General features: G+C 46.3%; 1 long non-coding RNA gene, 1 other non-coding gene and 1 pseudogene across 2 annotated transcripts; all 3 read right to left on the bottom strand.

Moving 5' to 3' along the window:
• Positions 1 to 464: 464 nt before the first annotated feature.
• On the bottom strand, positions 465 to 603 carry LOC136506301 (small nucleolar RNA Z247). The gene has a single exon (XR_010771516.1). It is a non-coding gene; the product is annotated as a small nucleolar RNA Z247 (small nucleolar RNA).
• Positions 604 to 3,320: 2,717 nt separating this feature from the next.
• Positions 3,321 to 5,129, bottom strand: LOC136505939 (putative serine/threonine-protein kinase-like protein CCR3; annotated as a pseudogene).
• Positions 5,130 to 19,667: 14,538 nt separating this feature from the next.
• Positions 19,668 to 21,479, bottom strand: LOC136502652 (uncharacterized). The gene is made up of 4 exons (XR_010770653.1): positions 21,343 to 21,479; positions 20,677 to 20,785; positions 19,956 to 20,047; positions 19,668 to 19,862 (listed from the first exon to the last, which is right to left on the bottom strand). It is a non-coding gene; the product is annotated as an uncharacterized lncRNA (long non-coding RNA).
• Positions 21,480 to 24,515: the final 3,036 nt, after the last annotated feature.

The following is a 24,515-nucleotide window of genomic DNA, read 5'->3' as shown; positions in this document are numbered from 1 at the left end:
AATGTGATTGATTTTCATACCTGATCCACTAGCAGTGTGAACTTGATCTCCACCATGATATTGATCACGCACGGTGAGCTTCTCTAGATCACTGGTGATGTGATCAGTGGCACCGGTATCCATATACCAATTGGTGTCCACTCTATAGCCAGTTGTTGCAGTTGAGGCGAACCTTTGCTGCTGTGCACCCCCTGAATAAGAGGAGTCATACCTCTTGTAGCATCTGTCAGCATGATGACCCTCCTTGCCGCAAATCTAGCAAATGACACCGACTTGAAAAGACGATGTGCGACCGCCGCCATTGTTGCCGCGACCAGAACCAGCGTTCCGGCCACCGCCACCACAGCCACCTCCAGATCGGCCACTTCCACCGCGGCCCTTGGATGATTGACTGCCACCACGGCCACCCTTGTGCGCCGCGTTCATGGAGGGCTGATGCCCACCATTGCGAATGGCGATGCGTTGCTCGTGGCTGAGAAGTTGCACAAGCAACTCAGAGACGGCGATCGGCTCCACCCGTGCTGCCACCGTCGAAACGATCGGATCAAAGTCCAGATCGAGACCGGTGAGAATGTAGGAGACGAGTTCTTCGTCCTCCAGCTTGCGTCCCGCGGCTGCCATGTCATCTGCCAAGGCTTTCATTTTGGCAAAGTATTTAGAAACTGTGGATGTACCTTTGGAGGCCGTGGCCAAGGCCATCCTGGTGCTGATGATCTTTGCGCGCGATTGGGATGCAAACAGCCCTTCAATGGCTGTCCAGGCGCTCGCCGCAGTGACGTTGGTGTTCACATGCCCTAGAATCTCCTTGGACATGTTCGACAGCAGATAATTGAGGACGGTTTGATCCTTAGCCACCCATGACGCGTAGTCAGGGTTTGACTCAGGATCCTTCTTGGAACCATCCGCCTTGGATCCATTAGGGGTGATAAACGGTGACGGTGGCACAGCAGTTGGTTCGATGAACGAACCCATCTGGGCGCCCCGCACCGCCGACAAGACCTGGGCTTTCCAGGACTGAAAGTTTGTGCGGTTGAGTTTTTCATTTGTGGGAAGAAAGGTGAACGGAAACATGGCGGCGACGGCGGAGGAAGATGAGAGCGCCATGAGAATTTCCATGGGGATTGCGGCTCCTTGATACCATGTAAAAGGAGTAGGGTTAACGTGTCACCCCTTAGGGTACACGGTTCCGTGTTATATAGAGGTGGAAAGAGCCCCCACCGTAGCTTACATGTTTGTCAAGATTACAATAATCAGATTCACTAATCTAGTAACTAATTACGGTTTACATATGTGCCATACGGCTTACACGAAGACTTCTATCTTCTAACAGGGCCCGCTGCGCAACCCCATGCTGGCAGCCCGCGCTGATCTCGCCGCTCCGCCCCACGCCAGCGGCCCGCGCTGGCTCCGATGTGCCGCCCGGCCTCGTGCTGCACATGCTCAGCTTCATGGAGGCCATGGCCATGACCAAGCACGCCACGGAGAAGCTCTTCAAGGTGCTCGACATGGCTGACTCTGGCCTTTCTCTCCACCAACGAGCCCACTCCGGCCTGGCGAAGCTCAAGTCCGAGATCGTCGCCGTGCGGACCCAGCTCGGCGAGTCCGTCACCGCCATCTTCCGCGAGCCGGATAGCTCGATCTGCGCCGACGCCGTGGCCTGGCCTCTGGGCGGCGGCGCGGCCTGGTGGGATGGCGCAGGGGTACGCATCGAGTGGACCTCCAACGCGCGCACCGTCGACTAGCGCGGCCTCGAGCTCCAGTTCCCACGCCAGCACAGCTTTCTCACACCCTTCCACGTTCAACACGCTCGCCCTCGACCCCACGCTCCGCAAGGAGATCCGCGTTGACCTGCTGCGCATCGCCACGCGCCGGGACCAGTACGCGCGCATCGGCCACCTCGAGTTCGACATCCTCTGGCTCCTGCTCGTGTCCACTGGTGACCATGGACTGCCCCCTACTCTCCCGCCCACTCCTCCCCGTCCCGATCCATGCCGTTGCGGGCGCCGACGGCGACATCCTCGAGGTCGACGTCCTTTGGCCGGGGGCAGGGGCGGGGGCGGAATCGGGGCCCGTCCAATCCGCCGCGCGCCTCGTCCCGAAGACCGCCACAGGCTCCGCGACGGTGAGGTTGGTGCCGGTACGGATACTGTCGGATCCCACGCGGAGGGGGAGGTGGCCGTACGCCGTCGTGGGAGCGCGCGGCAATGCGGAGGACGCCGTGGTCCCCCCGCACGAGAACGTCACGCGCCGGGGAGGATGGACCGGCAGGTAAAGATGAGGTGGACCTAAAACGGGGGCCCCACACGTCGAGATACATAGTAAGTGTGCCACGTAAGCCTAAGGAGTGGGTTAAGATCCATTTGACCCAGATGAGATCCGGAACTAAATTTAGGGACCTACGAATAGTATTTTGGCAGTCACCCTGTTCTGCTGGTGGTATTTTAGCTGATTTAATAATATTTCTGTGAGAGAGAATAAGCCGAAATAAGCATAGGCGGCTGAAAAGTAGATGAGCCGTGCATAGACCTAATTTTCCTCTTAATCCAAGGCAGCAGCTAGCTAGCTGGGGACATGCATTATTATTGCCACTTGCCAGCCAATGCAACTAGTGGGGACATGCATCCAAACGCCCTTGACTTGACTTATAATTTTTCATTTCTCACAAGTTGCTAAAATTTGTTTAACAACGCATTAGTACACTTTTACTTATTAGCCGGATATTCAGTGGAGATTCCCCCAGTTCCAGTTGCATTATCATTGGCAATTGGCAGAGTCCATGATGGAGAGAGGGATCGATTGACGGAGTAATTGAGATGGACTCCCTGGACACCCGCTATGTTTTATCGACTAAAGATATAGACGCGTACAGTAAAACACGCGTTTGAAGCATCTTCCATAATATATAGGTGTGACGTGGACATTGAACCTACTCTTTCTTTCTTTTTGTCTTTCACTCTCTTCCCAGTGCGTCCGTCATTCACTCCTTTTCTGATCGATCTCACCCTTTGCGTCCTCTACGTTGAGCAGCATGCCAACTCAGCTCGCCAAAGAGCCTTGGTCACACGCACACTGCAGTGAAGGGGCCCGCTGCGGAACCTAGGGCACGGTGCACTATAGTTGGACAAAAGTCCCACGACCCGATAACATGGCCCATGGCTTGGGGCGACCAAGGCATGGCCTAGCCGGACTGTGGGCGCCCGTGCCACAGTCGCAGAGCCACACCACGGACTCTACCCGGCACGACCATGACAGTTGGCCACGCACGACATCCCCACTACACGCCGCTCCCGGTTGCTGCAGCCGCCGCCGTCGCGGCGGTTCAGGCGGCACCATTGGAACACGCCACCGAGCTACCACAGTCGCCGGAGGATGAGGGGCAGCAGATCCAGGGTGTGGTAGGCACCGGATCTGGCCCTAGAGGGCACGGATTGGACTGATTGCCGACCATCCCGGTTGCATCCGAAGAGAAGAGCAAAAGCTTTTAGAAGATGCAACGCTTGCCGACGAGCAGCGGCGGCCCGGAGAGTTGCTTGAGGGCGGAACTTTTCAGCGGCGACAGTTTGAACAAATGTTCCACGTACATCTGAACGGCAAGCAATTTTACTGTACAACTAAAAATGTCCATGCATGCATGTATTCATATGAGGCAGAGTGCTTGCTGGAGGTTGGCGATGACATCTGATATGGCGGGGCGGTTATCCCCATGCAAGCACAGACATCGCGCCGCCATGTTGGCCACCAGCTGCAGCGGCTGGAGCTGCTGCCACGTCGTCGGCTGCGGCGCCGGACGCCTGTCGAGCACGTTCCCCAGCATGCCGGCCTGGATGGTCGGCAGCGCGAATGACGCTAAGGTCATGGCCACCACGTCCTGCTTCGCCTCGTCCCAGACACTCACCACGGGGGGCTGCCCCGTCAGGACCTCAAGCATCACCACCCCGAGGCCGAAAACATCGCTGGCCGGCTTGATGCGGCCCGTGCTGTAGTACTCTGGGTCGGCGTACCCGCCGTACGACGCGGCGGCGGTGACCTCCACGGCCTGTGACGTCATGCCCGCCGCCCGCCACACCGATGCGCCGAAGCCGGACAGGCGTGGTGCCCAAGCGGCGTCCAGGAGGATGTTGGAGGAGGCGACGTTGCCGTGGATGATGAGCGGCATGGCGTGGCGGTGCAGGTGCTCGACGGCGCGCGCCGCGCCCAGCAGCACCTGCACGCGCGTCTTCCATGACGCAGTCACCGGCGACAACGATGACAGGTGACTGCGGCCATGCAGTTGGTCGTAGAGCGAGCCGTTGGGCAGGTACTAGGTGACCAGCATGCGCTCGCCGTCGTCGGCGCAGGTGCCCAGGAGGCAGACGATGTGGTCGTGGCGGAGCGGCGAGAGGATGTGATGCTCCTTGAAGAACGCGTCCTCCACTCCTCGCCGCGTGCGGTTGAGGCGCTTGACGGCCACCTCAGGCCCGTTGTGGAGCTTGCCCATGTACACCTTGGTGCCAGATTCGGCGTCGTCGCTGAGCACGACGGCGAAGTTGTTGGTGGCCAGCACGATCTCGGCGAGCGTGAACTCCCGATCCTCAGCTCGTCCCGACTCCTCCTAGGGATCCAAGACAAGAGATAACAATAAAGTGCAGACCATACACAGCTAGCACAGAAAGAGAGAGTTGACTTGACGACGATGGATAGATGAACCTACTGCTACGTACCAGCAGTGATTGGGAACGGGAGCTGGGATTTCCATCGAGGCGGCGTGCTATGCCGATGTAGCTGATGACAGGGATGATCGAGAGGTAGGTGTCGATCTTGCGGTCGACGTCCCTGAACCTTTCGGCCAGCCTGGACGCCGAGAAGAGCTGGGACGTGAACCCCTTCCTCTGGCAGGACATGACGAGGTGGTGCGCCTCCAAGAGCGTGCCGTCGAGCCCGGCCAGCGTCCGCCTGGCCTCCGGGTCCTGCAGGCACGGGACCAGCTCGGCGAGCATGCCGACGCGGCGCGCTAGGTGCTCGCAGTCCTTGGTGTTCTGCCGAGCCGTCCGCGCCGCCTGCCCGATCATGGAGATGAGCCCGCCGACGTCGAGGTCGACGGCCTGCGCCACGTTCGCCGCGCTCTCCAGCCCGTTCCACATCGCAACCGATCACTGATAGCCAGGGACCACTAGTAGAGAACAGACCTTTGATCCTCGGCCAAAATAGACTCTAGTCCTGGCATTTTTTGCGTTCGGGACTAGAGAGACCTTTAGTTCTGGTTGGTGGCTCCAACCGGGACTAAAGGTCCCTGCCCAACGGCTACTGCGCCAGACAGAGGTGGCAGGGACCTTTAGTCCCGGTTGGAACCACCAACCGGGACTAAAGGTAGACTTTTACTCCCGGTTGGTGGCTCCAACCGGGAGTAAAGGTCTACTCCCGGGCCGTGGCTGCGCCGGGGGTTGGAAAGTTATCTTTAGTCCCGGTTGGAGCCACCAACCGGGACTAAAGGTCCCCCTTTATATCCCGGCCGTCTCCTTCTTCCTCCCCGAGCCCGAGCTCAACACATTTTGAAGCTCACTGCACTAGTGTTCTTGCTTCCTCCCTCCATTGTTTCTCCATCCATTCTTCGATTCCTCTGTCGATTTCTTCGATTCCTCCGTCGATTCTTCAGTTGTAAAGGTCACCAATCTTATACTCTCATTTTTCATCATTGGCTTATCTCATATTGTTCACTATATATATTGTTTTTATGGTGTTTTTTTATTTGTAAACAATTTGAGCTCAAAATAACTTATAGTTTGCATATTTGGATGAAGAAAGGTTAAAGTAGGTATTTAAAATTAGTATTCACTTTTTATTTCTAGCATACATAGCACACTTCATTGTTTAGAGATATAGATAATTTTATAGTTTCTTAATTTTATTTGTTTATAAAATGATAAATTTATAGTGTATTAAAAAATGAGTATAGAGAGTAGATGACAACTGCTTTCGGGTCCTCGGCCTCTCATGGGTTTCCAAAGCGACTTAGGCCGGGCCTCCCTCTCATTCCATGCGGCAAGTGTCGTGATGAGACGAAGATTGTGATGGAGTACCGAGTGAAGAAGGAGGGTCCCAACAAGGGTCGTATCTTCTATAAGTGTCCGGATCGCAATGTGAGTTATTTTATCGTATTTTATGATTATGGTTAGTTTATACCTATTTTCATGATGGTTGTGATTAAAGTTCTAATTTTTTGTTTTAATTTCAGTGGGATGGCAGTGGACGATGTTCAGGCTTATACTGGGAGGAAGAGTATGTTGAACTCGTGCAAAAATATCTTGCACAACAGCCAGATACGGCGGCTAACGAGGCAGTGATCCAGCCAAAGAAGCCCAAAGATGTTGCACAATCGGAGGATATGTCTGTTTTAATTGAGATTGATCGCGAAATCCTTGTGCTCCTGAAATGTATTTTAGCTTTAGTTCTTTTAGTGGTAGTTTGGATTGTCTACATTGTAGCGATGCTTTCATAAATTTGTACCTTTTGTGGTGGCACGCATGTTGTATAAATAATTAATTATGATCTAGGTTTTAATATGTTATTTATGTCATGTAATGCAGATGAGCCGGCATTGGATGTACAATGCTGATCGTCGCTCCCAAGAGTTCATTGACGACGTGCATTCTTTGTTACGTACGTCCGAGGCAAACAAACGCGATGGTTTCATGTGCTGCCCATGTGCCATATGTAAGAATACGGTGGAATATCCTTGCTCAAGGACTCTTCATTCACACTTGTTCAAGTCGGGTTTCATGTCAAACTATATTTGTTGGACGAAGCACGGAGAAACCAGCGTTGTAATGGAAGAAGGTGAAGAAGAACAATGGGACGACAATGATATTATTCCCGATGATGCGTGCTTCAATGATACTGTAATGGGAGAAGCTGAAGAAGAGGTAGCCATAGAAGATGAGTCTGCTGATGATCTTTGTCAGGTCATTCGTGACGCACAAAGAGAATGTGAAAGTGAAAAGGAAAAGATCAAGTTCAAGCAGATGCTAGAAGATCACAAGAAATTGTTGTACCCAACTTGTGATGCAGGGCAGAAAAAGTTAGGAACCACACTAGAATTGCTGCCATGGAAGGCAAAGAATAGTGTATCTGACAAGGGATTTGGAGAGTTACTAAAAATCCAAAAGAAAATGCTTCCGAAGGACAATGAATTGCCCGCCACTACCTACGAAGCAAAACAAGTTGTCTATCCTATGGGGCTAGAAATCGAGAAGATACATGCATGTCCTAATGACTACATCCTCTACCGTGGCAAAGAGTACGAGAAATTAGATGCATGCCCGGTATGCCATGCATCGCGGTATAAGATCAGGCGAGATGACCCTGGTGATGTTGAGAGCGAACGTACGTGGAAGAAAATCCCTACCAAGGTTATGTGGTATGCTCCTATAATACCACGCTTGAAACGTCTGTTCAGAAACAAAGAACATGTAAAATTGTTGCGATGGCACAAAGAAGACGGTAAGGTAGACAATATGTTGAGATACCCTGCTGATGGGTCCCAGTGGAGAGCAATCGACAGAGAATTCCCGGAGTTTGCAAATGACGCAAGAAACTTAAGGTTTGCTTTAAGTACAGATGGTATCAATCCTTTTGGAGAGCAGAATAGTAGTCATAGCACTTGGCCTGTTACTCTAAGTATCTACAACCTTCCTCCTTGGTTATGCATGAAGCGAAAGTTCATTATGATGCCTGTGCTCATCCAAGGCCCGAAGCAACCTGACAATGACATCGATGTGTACCTGAGACCACTTATTGACGAACTTCTCATTTTATGGAATAAAGAAGGTGTACATGTGTGGGATGAGTACAAATAGGAACACTTTGATCTGCGAGCATTGTTGTTCATAACAATCAATGATTGGCCTGCTCTAAGTAATCTTTCAGGATAGTCAAACAAGGGATATAATGCATGCACACACTGCTTCGGTGATATTAGAGGTGTATTCTTGAAAAAATATAGAAAGATCATGTACCTTGGCCATCGTCGATTTCTTCCTGCAAATCACCCCGTAAGAAAGAAAGGCAAGCATTTTAAAGGGAAGGTAGACCACCTGACCAAGCCTCGCAACCGAACCGGTGAGGATGTACTCGATATGGTCAATGATGTGAAAGTCGCCTAAGCAAAGAGGAGAAGGAAATCATATTTGAATGCTTAAACAACATCAAGGTACCATCTGGATTCTCCTCGAATATAAAGGGTATTATAAATATGCCAGAGAAGAAATTCTGTAACTTAAAGTCCCATGACTATCACGTTCTCATGACGCAATTACTTCCAGTTGCATTAAGAGGAATTCTACCTCCAAATGTACATCTAGCCACCGTAAAGCTATATGCATTCCTCAATGCAATTTCTCAGAAGGCAATTGATCCAACTGATCTAGCTAAACTACAGAATGATGTGGTTCAATGTCTCGTCAGCTTTGAGTTGGTGTTTCCTCCTTCCTTCTTTGATATCATGACACACCTCCTAGTTCACCTAGTCAAGGAGATTTTCATTCTCGGTCCTGTGTTCCTACACAACATGTTCTCCTTAGAGAGATTCATGGGAGTCCTGAAGAAATATGTTCACAACCGTGCTCGCCCAGAAGGAAGCATTGCCAAGGGCTATGGAACAGAAGAGGTCATTGAGTTCTGTGTTGACTTTATTCCCGACCTTGACTCGATTGGTGTTCCTGAATCGAGACATGAGGGGAGACTAAGCGGAAAGAGGACACTAGGGAGGAAAACATATATTGGTACGGAGGATGATTATTTCAATAAAGCACACTACACAGTTCTATAGAACTCCTCTTTGGTAGATCCATATATTGAGACACATAAGGATCTCTTACGATCCGAGTTTCCAGGGAAGACTAAAGCTTGGATTACGCGTAAGCACATGGAAACTTTCGGCGGTTGGTTGCGAAAAAAATGTCAAGGTGATGAGAGCATCCATGAGCAACTGTATTTATTGGCTATGCAACCATCATGGCATATCGTCACATACAAAGGGTACGAGATAAATGGGAACATATTCTACACAGTAGCCCAAGATAAAAGGAGTACCAACCAAAACAGTGGTGTCCGCATAGATGCCATAGACCCGAATGGGAATAAGCAGACATATTATGGCCGCATAGATGAAATATGGGAACTAGAATATGCACCTACTTTGAAGATCCCATTGTTCAAGTGCCAATGGGTCAAGGTGACCGAAGGCGGGGTAACAGTAGACAACGAGTATGGAATGACAACAGTAGACCTTAGTAATATTGGGTACAAAGACGAACCATTCGTCCTTGCCAAGGATGTGAATCAGGTGTTCTATGTCAATGATATGTCTACCAAACCAAAAAGAGGAAAAAACGATAATGACTCAACCAAAGAGTCAAAGCGCCACATAGTTCTTTCAGGGAAAAGAGTCATCATGGGAATTGAGGACAAGTCGGACATGTCAGAAGATTATGAAAAGGATGACCGAATTCCGTCCTTCAAAGTGAACAAAGACCCTAGCATCTTGGTAAATGATGAGGACACTCCATGGTTACGACGCGATCATAACCAAGGGACATACGTAAAGAAGAAGTTCACTGCTGTGCCCACTTGATGATATAGTGATTTAATGTAGTGTGTGTTTGAGATATTATGTAATAATTGTAAATTCAGATGTTTATTATGTCGTGTTTCAAATTAAATCAATGTTTGATTTGGTGGGATTTCTCTCTCGAAAAGTTAAATTAGGATATTGAGTGATGAAAAATTAAAATATTAACGTTAAAATGTTGTGAAAACAAATTTCCTGTCCAAAACCAATAGTTTTAATAATTTTAATTAAACACTACATTTTTGCATTAACGAAATAATAAATATTAGTTACATTATGTTTTATAATTATAACAAAAAATAAAAAAAGTTAGGTTATAGATTTTTCCTATGTGCAATAAAGAAAAAGAAAATCCATATTTTTAACAAAAATAATTTTATGCCTTTTATTTAATTTACTATGTATTTAACAAGACTATTGCATTTCTATTAAAAAAATTTGCTCAAAACAGGCGTGTAACGAAACTGCAGCCCACCTTTACTCCCGGGTGGGAAGCCCACCCGGGAGTAAAGGTGGGCTGCAGTTTCGTGGCCTGCCAAAAAAACCTTTACTCCCGGTGCGTATTACCAACCGGGAGTAAAGGTAAACCTTTGCTCCCGGTGCGTGTTACCAACCGGGAGTAAAGGTGCTCCCGGTGCGTGTTACCAACCGGGAGTAAAGGTATACCTTTACTCCCGGTTGGTAACACGCACCGGGAGCAAAGGACCTTTACTCCCGGTGGGGGGCTGGCACCGGGAGTAAAGGTATACCTTTACCCCTCGTCGCCCCATCTTCTTCCTTGCATTGTCGATCTTCGACGCCGCGCGTGCCATCGCCGATTCCTCTCCCCCGCCGTGCCCACACCACCCGGCCCGCCACACCGAGGATGTCGCCGCCACCCCGCCCGACGCCGGTCGTCGCCACCGCCTCGTGCGCGTCTACGGTCCTCGCACGTGCGTTCGCCGTGCCGCTACCGCCGCGACCCCATCGACCCAGCCCCAACATCGCCGCCGACCTCGGTCCCCACGACGCCCTCCACCTCTACGCCGACCGCACCGACCACCGCCCTCGTCGTCGGCCCTCCACCACGCGCGCCCACGCGCCACCCTCCACCGCGCGTCGACGACCTCGCGGCGCCAGCTGCTGCCTGCCCAGGCCTGACGCGTGGGCCACACCCTCTAGCGCGTTGACCGTAGCCCTGGCCCGGGCCGCTCCGCGCCGACGACGCCCTCCACCGCACCGACACCGCCCTGGCCTGGCCCGCCTCACATCGTCGTCGTCAGCATGCCGGCTGCCTCCACCACGCCGTCGCCCCTAGTTCGCGCCGAGCACCGCCCCCCGGCTCGGCCTGCCTCACATCGTCGTCGTCAGCAGAGACCACAGTGTGCGCGCCCCCAACGCCGGTCGCCACCGCGCCGACACGGCCCGGCCCGCTCTGCTGCGCCGACCACCGCCCTGGCCCACTCTGCGTCGACGTCGAGACCACGCCGCTCATCTTGCCGTACGTCCTTGTCCTCGATCGCGATCCATATGTTTTCATCATTTGTATTCATATGCATGTATATATACGTCGCGGAGCACCGCCGCCCTCGTTCGCCCATGCGTTTCTATGTATACGGCGGAGCACCGCCGCCCTCGTTCACCCTAGGGTTTAGGGTTTATATGGCGGAGCACCGCCGCCCTCGTTCATCCTAGGGTTTAGGGTTTATAAGACGGAGCACCACCGCCCTCGTTCGCCCTAGGGTTTAGGGTTTATACGGTGGAGCACCGCCGCCCTCGTTCACCCATGTGTACAAACATATATACGGCGGAGCGGAGCACCGCCACTCTCGTCACACCGCCCTCTCTCGTGGCCTAGTCGATCAACATTCATATTATCGTTATCGTTAACGCTAAACAATCACACTAGGGTGAATTGCGTCGGTGACTAGGGTGAACCGCATTGTTGATGTCACCGACGTGGTTCGCCCTAGTCACCGACGCAATTCACCCTCGGTCGTTTATATATAGCCCTAATTCGCCCTAGTACCGACGTAGTTCGCCCTAGTGTGGCGAATTGCGTCCGTGACCGATGGGCAAGATTTAATAATGCATATTGTTCGTAGATTTTACGCATGTAAGCAAAGATTTGACATACTATATATTGGTTTTGTTTTTTGAAGCTAGATGGCTGACCCGAGAAACATGGATGAGGAGGAGTTGATGATGAATTTGATCAACACTGGCACTCAAGTTGCCGGCGATGATGGTGCTAAAAATAACGTGCAAGAGGATGCAGATGACGGGAGTCAGTACTTAGCTCTTGAACAAAATGAGCAACAAGATATTGGCCAAGTATATATTTTTTATTATTAGCTATATATATTATCATATGTCTTATGTGTGCTCATGACATTAAAAATAATGTTTATGTTTTGTAGCCCTCTGGATCGACATCAACAACTACAATGAAGAGTAAAAATGTTCGAGGTCCCAAAAAGCCATTGGAGGGCCACTTCATCATCTCGGAGTTCAATGTGGATACAGGCGAATCGGGGGGGGGGGGGGGGGGGGGCAAATAAAACGAAATTCGTGCACCACTGTGGTTACCTTGTAAGGGACCGGCTCCCGATCAGTACTCGTGAATGGAAGAAGAAGACCAATGCTCCTCATATCAGTTTTGTCTTCGATCGTGACAAGACGTTAATTTGGAATGATGTCTTGGAACATTTCACGCTCCAAACAGATGGTTATGATAATATAATAGATGGTGATGAATTGAAGGAGCAAGTTAGGGATTGGGCAATGAAGAAGATAGCTACCCAGTTTCAGACTTGGAAGAAACACCTATACACGACGTATGTTAAGAAGAACATAGCACCAGATTTCACTGTCCCAGACCCGATCTCAAAGCAGAGGCCCTATTGGGATGAGTTTGTACAGTACAAGACATCGGAAGAGGGTGTGAGTTGGGTGATAAAGAACCAACGTAATGCCCAACAGAAGACATACCACCATAACTTGGGATCAGGTGGCTACCCGACTGCCATTAAGAAGTGAAACAAAATGGAAGCAGACCTTCTTGCCAAGGGTATCACACCAGAATCACTCGAGTGGGGAGAGCGTGCAAAGAATTGGTTTTTCGCTCATGGGGGGACACTAGACCAGGAGACAGGGAAGTGCGTTTATGGCGCAAGATTGTAAGAAGCAACAGAAAGATTGTTTTATGCTCAGAGAGCTACTGCTAGTGGTGCGTTCAGGCCCAACAGGGAGAAGGATGAACTGACATACGCCATCGGGACTATTGAACACGGTGGCTGAACTAGAGGCAAAGGAAGTGTCTCGTGGGAGCATGGATTCCCTTAGGACAGACCTTCCTATAGAAGCGCCAGAGAAAGAAGGAAGAAGAGGCACAGCGGCTCCAGAGGTTGGAGGAAGCGGTGCGTGAAGCACAGGAGCGGGAAAAAACCTTGAAGCGAGAATGCGGGAGGAAATCAGAAGGTAAGTGCAAATAGCAGTGAGTGCAAGCAAGCAGACATCAGAGCCAGGAATCAACATTAGCCCCCTTGCTCAGTTGAAAAGCAGCTGTGCTTCCACGGAGACACCAAATCAAGGGGACACAGGACTACGCTTCCCTATGGATGACGTCACTGAACCTTCTACATCGTGTGAGCTACACATTCCAAAGGGGAATTCCACAATCAAGGTGGTTATCGGTCTTTATATTAGCTTAAATAATTAACAATCTGCTCATAATAATATATCATTCCTTTTTTGTAGCAGATCCTCCCCCAACCTAAGTCCAATTGTTCAATCGCCAGATCATCATAGTGCTCTGTACGATGATAATGTATTAGAAGGCAAGGCTGCATCCACACCATCTCCAAGGAGGTCTCCAATGCCGCAGCCGCCACCTCCAAGGAGGTCTCCAACGCCGCTGCCACCACCTCCAAGGAGGTCTCCAACACCTCCCCCGCCCCCGCCTACCAAGAAGCCAAGTACTAGCAAGAGGCCAGCCCCACAAACAAAGAACCAGCCCCCGCCGGCAAAGAAAGCCACCGTGAAACCAAGGGCTATTCCCAAAATAATATCTGAAGAGAAGAAAGAAGTAACTGATGCATATAAAAAAGATATGTCTATATTCTATGACAAACTTAAAAAGGATCAAGAAGCAAGGAGAAACCCGAAGAAACCGTACTTCTTCGTAGCTCCAGATATTCTAAGAAAAAAGGTGGCTTCTTACCAGCAACAACAGTGGGAATCTCGTAAGCCGTCCAAAGCAACGTTAACGGACTATGACCGCACTCTCACCAAGTCAATTGAGGCGGCACAGAAAAAGAAGCGGGTAGGGAAAGGAGTTGCACAACTCGGACAACAATCGCACCAATCAGTCCCCCCGCTAGTTGTTGGTAATGAATATGGTTCGAATTTAGGATTAATGCATCAGGCAAACATACCTCCGGATGTCGATTTGGATCACCTGGGTGAATTTATTGAAGAGACTGGTCTCGACCTTTACCAGATGTTTGGTGATAGAAACATTGAGAGTGCGGCGGAGGTTGATATTTGGAAGAAAAAATTTGTACTAGGCCAGAGTCTATACAACCCACAAGCCTTAGGTGATCTGGGGACGTAAATGTACCTGCTAAACAAGTGGTACATGCAGGCGTCTACCGGTGGATACTTCTGCGTTGGTGTCAGAATTAGAGACGAACATTGGTTCTGTGGCGATGATGTTATGTATATTGACTTTGCAGAATTTCATCAACTATGCCACCTGACCTCTCTGGACAAAGTTATCATTAGCTGCTATTGCCTATAAGTAATAATTCTTTCGATCTATTATTAAACTCATCATATGTGTGTATATGCATATAAATTATCCTAACAAGTACTATATATATGCAGATTTACAATGACAGAGCGCAGAAAGAAAGGCTGCAATGAAATTGGTTTTGTTGATCCCCATATAGTATTCAAAGACCCAGTTACTCCAAAGCCTAATTGGAAGTCTGAGTCAGAGAGTAACCTCATGAACTTTTTAGTGAACCAACGCCACAAGAAGGATATACTCTTCCCCTACAATTTAAAGTGAGTGTTAATAATATCGATCATCCTTAATGGCTCATATGTTGATTCTAGTTAATTAATGAGTGTTATGCGTTATATCCTATAAACACATGCAGCAATCACTGGATATTGATGGACATCGATCTGGTGAAAAGTCACTTGATAATCTATGACTCGATGAGAAAACCGCAACAAGACTACCAAGATATGATAGATATTATCCAGAGGTAATTTCGGTATCTCTAGCAACTATATATACACACAAACATGATGATTAACTATATCTGATGACGTGGCAAATTTTTTATTAGGCAGTGTTTGGAAAACCTTTATTGAGAAGCAACACATGGGAAAATACAAAACGCCACTGAATGTAATCCCTTTAAAAGTAAGTCCCTTAAATCGCATCATCTTTATTAATTAAACATATATCTTTCACCGGATCACTAGATTGGATGATAAATTTTTTTCTCGTAAAGTGGTGTCTGAGGCAGGAACATGGGAACAACTACTGTGGTTACTATGTTTGCGAGTTTATCAAGCAGGTCTCCCAAAGAACTCCTATAGAGAGACTCAAAGTACGTTAAAAATACACTATATATTCATTTAATTATTATTATTGATTGTGTTACTATGTCTTTATATATATGTATATATATATATATGTATGTACATATATTAATTTATTTTCCTTTAATTCAAACCTATAGGCTCGATGGTTGGAGGAAAAGGTCATACGGTAAAACCAGTTCAAAGCAATTCAAGAGTCTATAGCCGGATTTTTTAATGACCAGGTCATCGATTCCAAGGGCGAGTTCTACTTCGACCCAACACTGCCATGGAAGCCAAGATAGATGATGAGAGGAAACTTGTTATATCACAACAACTGTAATGCAATCTTTTGTAATATATGCACATAAAATAATATAATGTAAAATACACATATGCATGCATGCATGTAAATATATATATGATGCATATATATATATATATATATATATATAGTTCTATGCTTGAATTGTGTCATTTAATACGTTCATGGTGCTCGAACCGAAACATACTATACGCGCGTATAAATGTATTATTAGCAGCGTACAATACGACTTCGAAAACCTATTTTAAAAAAAAACAAAAAAATGAAAAGAAAAGAAAAAAGAAAAAAAAACTTTAGTCCCGGTTGGTAGGGTGCCGGCCCCGTGGCATGTCAGGAGGCACCTTTAGTTCCGGTTGGTGTTACCCACCAGGACTAAAGGTCCCTTTTAGTCCCGGGTCCTGACCCGGGACTAAAGGATCCCTTTAGTCCCGGATGCTTACTCCCGGGTGAGGAACCAGGACTAGAGAGAATTCTCCACCGAAAATAAAGCCCATCTCTGTACTAGTGGACGCCAGTTGGACTCCTACTCCTAACACAGACTCCTCTGTAAACTACCTGGCTATTAAACACACACACACAGAGACTCCTATACACCCAGTAAGCTTCTATACCTCGTTGACGATGGCACCGCGAGATAACCGGGTGGAGGAGACATCAACTTCAACTTGTTTATTATCTAAATAATAAAACAATTAAATAAAACTCTCTCCATCGACGACCGGCAAGGTCGCGCGTCCTGCTGATGGATCACTCCGACTGATTCAACGATGATGATTCTAAACAAAGCGGCCTCTGAATTTATTAAGAGGTGCAACCGATTTACAAATTTTGAAAGTGCATTTCTAGATCCATAAAATTGTTTGAAACGCATTTAGGGTCATGAACTTGTTAAATATGGCACCGCATGCAGGTTCATTTCTAGACCTTACCCATCACTCCGGTGTACTATTTAACAAGTTGCGGACACATAAACTTCTTTTCAAAGTTCACGGACCTAAGTAAATTCCTTAACAAGTTTAGAGATACATTTAACTCTAGAAATAAATAAGTAGTGAAATGTAATTTATAAGACCCTGTCATGTTAAACCGCATGTTATTATGTTATAAAAGAGAGTGAGTTTCTTGTCGGCACCGCATGGGATCCGGCTCGTCTAACGATCTAGTACGTGCTGTAACCTCAAACGAAAACGAAACTACGTGTTTGGCAAGAGGTTCAGCCCTTGCTTAGTTCCAAACTGTTGGAATTTGGGGCTACCGTAGCACCTTCGTTTTTATTTGGCAATTAGTGTTTAAACATGGACTAATTAGGTTCAAAACGTTCGTCTCGCAATTTTCCACCAAACTGTGCAATTAGTTTTTTTTCGTCTACATTTAATGCTCCATGCACGGGCCGCAAACATTCGATGTGACAGGTACTGTAGCACCTTTTGGAATTTAGGGTGGAACTAAACAAGGACTCAAAGAAAATTCCTGCCATTAATATCCTAGCTAGGGTATAGGGACATGCCACCCAACTGACCTGTCGCTGCGCCCTTGACTTGACTTTCTTTCTAGCCACAAGCTAAGCTGTTTAACAACCTCACACTTATTAATTAGCTGGATTATTCCGTTGAGATTACCCCAGTTGCAACGACATTGGTTTGTCTTCTTCTACTCTCTTTGTTTCTATTGACATATATAGGCACCTTATTTGTACTAAAAATGAATTTATTAGGTTATATGAAATATACATGATCAGGGGGATAGATATGCGCGAGCATGGAGATGGAGTGCCCAGCATGCTTGTGGACCCTTTCCTCACGGGGAATCTAACAAGTGAACCATTGGGGATTCATCATGGTATAGGCGTCAAGGTGAGCAAATTGGAGCTCATTTAGACATAGATAACGATCAATGATAGTTTTAGATTTAAAAATTACATTTAAGAGTTTTAGACCCGCATGACACCTATGATAAGTTTGGAAAACTAAAAATGCATTTTTAGAGTTTAGGTATCTAGATGACATCGCACGATAAATTCGAAGACTAACCCTGCATTCTACTCGTATTCCACGAGAGGGACTGAGGAGGATTTGTTGACATGGACCGTGACGCATCCAGCCTATTGTTGTACTTCTTGCGTATCAAGAAGATAAAATAATTGGTAAGTACTACTTCAACGTGCTACAGATTCATTCACAAGCTTAGCAACTTGTGGAGGGGCGTGGACTGAATTTTTTATTTGGTCAATGGGATAAGCGGAGATTAGCTTAGTTGGTTAGGTTCCTTGTAGTGGAACCTGCTCACCCAGTTTTAAGTCATCGACTTGGCACGGGTGCTCGTATTTTCCTAGATTTATTCCAGGATTTAACGGCGTTGTGCTTTTAGTGGTAGGCGACGTTCCCGTCGACAGCGAGGCGCCTGTGGTGACTTCGTTAATCTCGAGATGTGCCGGCACAGTCTTTCGGAGGTGCTCAAATGGGTATAGGGTTTACGTACGTATGTTCGTAGGGGTGAGTGTGCGTGCGTGTTGAGTGTCTGGGTCTATACTTGTGTAATTCAAAAAAAAACATCCACCTCTGTGGTTTCCATAATACAATGGCTGTCGTGTAGCTAATCCACAGTGAGGGACTGATGAGGGAGGGAATAGTTGACAATGGACTGCGCTGCGAGGTGGACATCCAGCCTACTATGAGTTGTTGCACAAGTTGCCATAACAATTTAATCTTAAGTTATTATGTGGAGAACTTTAAGTGATTGTTAAATGCTGTACTTAGAATTAACAAATGTCAGTGCTAATCAACCTTGTTGCACCAGGATAAGCGAGGTACAATTTGGGTTATCTCAGTCCATGAAGGGACGTGGTCATGAGTTAATGCTTGCTGAGTTATCATGCGCTGCGCATTTTTACAGCCCTGCTGTCCCACTAACTATTATACGATATCTCGTCTACCAGGTAGCATCAATGCTAATACTTTTGAAGAACATTTTGGTGACAAATATCCTACTGGTGTTTGGCCTGGGGTGAATTCAAGAAAAAAATTTCTTGAAACATATCTGACATTGTTGTCGCACTTGCTTCGTTCCATGGTGATTTCACAGTGACGCGCTATTTACTATTTCACATTTATGTTCAGTCATCACTAGCTAATAGCAGTTATGGTGTCCAGGTGAATCAAAGTTCTTTGCATGCACAGGATTTTTCATTGACTATGATGGATGTCCGACTATTCTGACCTCAGCGAGCTTGGTTAGGGATCCCGATGGCGCAAATGAGATTTTGAGCGGCTTAAGGGTTGGTACTTCTAATTTTACTGTGATTTTTTGTTCGTCCAAGACACTGCTTAAGTCTCATTGTATTGTTTGCAGATTGAGGTGTTGCTTCCAAACAACGAACGGACTGTAGGGAAATTGGAACATTATAGTTTACATTCACTACACCACAACACCAAGATTAGCGATGGACGGTCTGATGCTAAAAGCGGCTACAGCGATAGATAATCTGACGCTAAAAACTTATAGCGTCAGACTTCTGCAGACGCTATAAGTCCTGTCGCTAAAAATCTTTAGCGTCAGACAGTCTGCTGCCCTGAATATTTATAGCGACAGATAGTCCATTGCTACTTTTTAGCGACAGATAGTCTATTGCTACTTTTTAGCGACAGACTGTGCGATGGTACATATGATTTTAGCGACAGACAGTCCAACAAGACAATTTTAAATGGTTAAAAAAATAAAAATTAATCCATCAACAATTGTCCACAATAATACAAATGTCACTACACAACTAAGAACAAACATACACTAATGAATGGCGCGCGCCATCGCGCGCCTACACATATATATGTATATTACACATGCTGATGTTTCCAAAGAGCTTATGCATATTTATATTACACATGGTACTGATGGTACTACTTGTTTTACTTGTAGCTAAAGTAATACAATTTAGAGTACTGATGCTGCGGATATTGTCCTTGGAGGTTTAGAGAGGAGAGGTGACCTGTTCTCAAGTGGCAAATTGTGTATATAACCTCTTTTCCTGGCAGCAGCACAGAAGTACTTCGAGTCCACAAACTCCGGCTGAATATCATACAAGAATCTTGATATGATAGTCCAGACACCTTTTGGAGCAAGAGACATTCTCGTAGTACAAGTATGGTGGACCCATAGCTTGTGAATGTAGATCTCTGTTCACTGGTCTTGGCCACTGATCTGGCAAGCTAAATCCAACCATTGGATTTGGGAGCGGCATGGGTTCATCAGCGCTACCATCTAATGGGCCTCTACTTCCCTGTGCTTGACCTCCATATCTCTTTCTCTTTTTTTGTTCCCATCCATGAACCTTCCCTTGTTTATCCCTCCATAGGAATTATCCTACAGTATTGCAAACACAGTTCCATTATCAGACCATTAAATTAGAACTAAATCTTATTGCAGACTTGTATGGACAGTTCACCTAAGATGAACCTCATAGTCAGACAAATTGCCACAGTAACCATCTCCTGCGGTCTGTGAAGCATATATTGAATCCACCAGAACAGAAATAGATGCATCCAGCCCTGAGTAATTTTAAACCACAGACGACAGTGCATGATCAGTGAACAGGGGCATTTGGAGCATACTTTGACAAGTTCAAATAATAAAACTCTGAAGATAAGTTAAAATAAAACAGGGACAAGGACAGAATCTGAGTGGTACAAGTTGCATGAAAATGCAAAAACAGTTTTATTTGACAGCAAGAATCAACCATTCCAAGTTATTTGAACTAAGTCACTATTTGAACTAAGTCAACATTTAGTTAGTCTTAGTCTTCCCGATGGCAAATCCTGTGAAGAAAGCACAGAAAAGCACTGGGAATACAGTTGACAAGCTACATAAACTAGCATTGCAATTACCTTCTCCAAAGGACAAAAACAACAATTCTTGTCATGTGTTAAAAAATGGGAAATATCATAACTATGGACTGCATATGCAAAAGAACATACTGCTACCAACAAAGAAGCCAATTCAATGCAAAACCAAGACAAGCAACATTAGCATAAACTCAACATTAGCATAAACTGAAAACCATGTAAGGATAGCTCAAACAACATATAGGAAGAGAAAAGTCTCAGCAATGAAGGACAAAGTAACAAAAGTCAAAGCGGCAGTTATAGCTTATCATGACAGTGGGGTTGTATAACTTCACCTCATGTTTAGCTAGCTAGTGAGACGTTACGAGGAGGAGGAGGAGGAGGAAAGGAAACAACAGCAGGCCATCGTCTCACAATTGTGCAGGTGCAGGTGTGGCATCAAGTCTAACAAAAATGCAAGAAATCTATGGTCAGCCATGTATTAGACCTGATGGCCAAAGTTTCTGATTGCCAAAGTTTGCAATCCATCAGGTTTCATTCAAGTGTAAGAAAAAATAACATACAGATTCATAGATTGGCATTCTGGATCTTAAATGCACAGAATATACTCGAATATAAGAAACCACTTTGTCAGATATATCAGTGAAAGGTCTAAGGAAAACATCGATTCATCAATTGAGGGCAATAAGTTGCAGGGCAGATAACAAGGTAGAAATAATAAGTTGCAGGGCAGATAAACAACAACAAAGCTTCTTAGACCCAAGCAAAGTTGGGGGCAGATCAACAAAAAATATTAAAAAGAAATCCTACAAGTACTGTATAATTCTTACTCTGGAGGACTAAGATAGTAAACATGGACAACATTTGGAGTAGATTATCCAATAGATTGAATTGGTTCTTTGTTTTCATACAAATAGCTCTATGTAACAGGTGACTGACTGACTGAAAAACAAGGAAAAGCTGCCACAATCCATCAATGTTCTGGAATGATTAGACCTTACCTCAACTTTCCAACATATGAACTGGTTCTTGGGTGCAGATCATCATAGTCATAAGAGATGATATATTCTGTATGTGCTCCTTGTCTGAACCTTCGAGCAGCCAAAAGAAACTTACCTTTATCCGTTAGCGCTGCCAAGAGAGCAAAATAAATTAAATATCACATGAAATTACAGTCAAGAATTCTAGACGAAGTGTAACTTCATTGCTACAATCTCTAGAACAAGCTTATTCAGATCGATATGGCAGGGAATAAGAGATCAACTGGACTATTGTGGATTCAAGTTCCCAAGCCATAATGCCTCTACATACCATACTTGTGAGAATAATGCATAATAAGTATATTAAGTAATAGACCAATACATTCTAATTCTTACTGACATCTACAAGCTACATTCTAAGGCTACCTAAATTCATGGTTTGGGTTCATGCATAAGGAGATCTAGACCAAAGGTACATTAAATGATCAAGGCAAGTGAATCATGGTAAGTCAGAAGCAATTAATTCCTAGAGTGATAGTTTATCAACTAAGAAACAGATACATGCAGGCATTATCTAGACACCTCTAATTGCCAAGTAGTCTTTGCATGAAGATTCTAAATCTGTCAAAAAAATGTGGGAAAGATAAACACCTCTTGTTAAATTTCTAGTTACATGCCACAACCAGATTAAAATTTTTAAACCTATGGATTCTAGAGCTATCATACAAATGTGTGGTCCTGAGATGCAAGAGTATTGTGCTACCGGTTGTAGTCTGTAAGCATGGTACAATGGCAAGTGATATGAAGCTAATAATGGTGGTACAGAGCTAATAATGAAATGTATGTGCACCTTAAGACATGTAAAGAGATAATCTAGTTCCTCTGTCTACCAAAAGCATCATCTTCCAAGGATGTGATCAGGTCCCAAAAAAGTGACCAGATCAAAGGATGCAAATGGCTAAGTAGATATCACTGAGTTTCTGTGAAATGTAAAGTGCAGACTCAGAACTTTCAGTTCTTCACTACTAGTCTGGACAACATGGATTCTCAAATATGTAACAGAGTAAAAACATATTAAAAATCATATTAACAGCCAAATGTGATGCAGAGTAAAAACAGAGAATATGTAACAGAGGCTGCAATAAGACAATCATCAATACTAACTAGTATTGAGTGTGTACCTGGAATGCTTAAATTTGTTGGGTGCAAGCAATTAGAGGACGACGTTGATGCAGCTGGTCTGCACCTTGTTGTGCTGTTAATGAACCGACTTTGTTATGATCATTGATGAGATTTGCCCTTCTTGTTGTTAGCTTATCCAAGGCCTCGACAGGGGACTGAACTGAACACACCTGAGAAAAGTTTCAATATTGAACAAAAGCATCAGTGACTCATAACAAAAGGAAACTGTTGAAATTTCTACTTCAGCCAAAAAAAAGCAAGACCTTGTCATGCCATATCTCAAACTTGAATATAATTAATCACATCAAAAATATATATTTTTTGTTTAAATTTGGCTGCCTTCATTCACCACAATCCAACAGTTTTTATATGCAGTTTCAGTGTGAACAAAAACAAAAATTGCTAGCTTCAGTGTCCACATGAATCACAGCAGCAGCAATAGATCTACTGTCGACCACATGTATGACAGCAGCAAGCAGACAACGAAAATTGCAAGAACAATATATACCACACTAGAAAATTGATAAGCGATTATTACTCTACTATCGACTACAGTGAAGAAACCAGAAATGCTCATAGAAATAGAACAGAGTATCACAGAACGGAACCTTAAAATATTCTCAACACCAGAAATAGACTAACGGAACAAGCTGCACGATTCGCGCGAGTAAATCTGGAGATGAACTTACCAACGGATCCCGACGCCTCCTTGGGAGAAAGCGCAACCGCCCTCGCCGGACGTGGGCACGGGCCAGGCGTCCTTGGCCGCGTTGCTACCCACTCCACGACCTCTCCCCGCACCCGGCGCCCGCGCCCACACGAGATCTCCACGGCCACTGCCGGACGCGTACGCCTTGCCGCCGCCCGTGCCAGGGCCACGCTCTCTGCCTCCGCCGAGGGGCCTCCTCCACGCCGCCCTTGGCCGGATCGATGTCGTGCCAGTGAGGAGGGTCATGCCGCCGTCAGGACAGCGTTGCGCGCGTGGAGGGATGCGGGGAGGTCTTGCCGACGCCCCGAGCCCTGGTGCATCTCTGGTTCGCCCGCGGGGAGGGCCGCGCCGCCACCAGGTCACTCTGCCCGCTGCTCGTGAGGGAGACAGGAGGGGATGAGAAAATAGAATTTAGGGTTTGGAGGAGACCGGCTGTACTGGTTTTCACCAGCTGAGGGATGACGTGGATCGTCCGATCCGATCGGACGGCCACGGGACGTCCAGTGGCCTAGCAGACCGTCCAGGCCAGCGGAAGATTGGGCAGCCTAGCAAAAAATAAAATGATATAGTGCGAGCTAGGTGTGGGGTCCATTTTTTTAGCGACAGATAGATCGACCGTGTATCTCTTTTTAGTGACAGACGGATTAACGGTAAATATGAATATCTATAGCGACAGACAATCAATCAGTAAATGGGGATTTAGCGTCAGATGGTCTCTGAGTTATCTTTAGCGTCAGATCATCCATCGCCAAATATATTTTTTAGCGTCAGATGTCTGACGGTGAAGCGGTGTTGTGGTGTAGTGATTACAATGTTGCTCTAGTCAGCGTCAAGAATTACAATGTTGATTGTCCTGTGAAGCTGGAACATAAGTTGATACATTATGATAAAATGGTGGTTAGCTGTGGGCCGTTCCTTTGAACCAGGTATATTAATGGCGGCAAGTGGGAAATACATCCAAGACTACGACGAGGTCATGTAAAACCACTAAGGTGCCTTTTTTCTTTTTTTAATTGCCTACTCTAGTCTACCCTAACTTGTTTGGAACTGAAAGACTTTGTTGTTGTTGTATTTTGACCAGAATATGATGTACTTAGCCTTACATACTTGGTGTCACAACTGACCAACCTTTCCATATAACCTGGTTAGGCTGGGATTGGAAGCCCCCTTGTTGATTTGGATGGAAAATTTATGGGCATCAATTACTATGATACAGAAATAGGAAACCCGTTCCTGTTTTTTCTTGATATCTGGAAAATTTTGGATGATTTGAAGACAAAAAAGTAAGTGTGGATTTCTCTTT

This window comes from Miscanthus floridulus, chromosome 14, assembly GCF_019320115.1.
Source record: "Miscanthus floridulus cultivar M001 chromosome 14, ASM1932011v1, whole genome shotgun sequence".
Taxonomy (NCBI): Eukaryota; Viridiplantae; Streptophyta; class Magnoliopsida; order Poales; family Poaceae; genus Miscanthus; species Miscanthus floridulus.
This window is presented reverse-complemented; position numbering and strand designations above follow the sequence as displayed.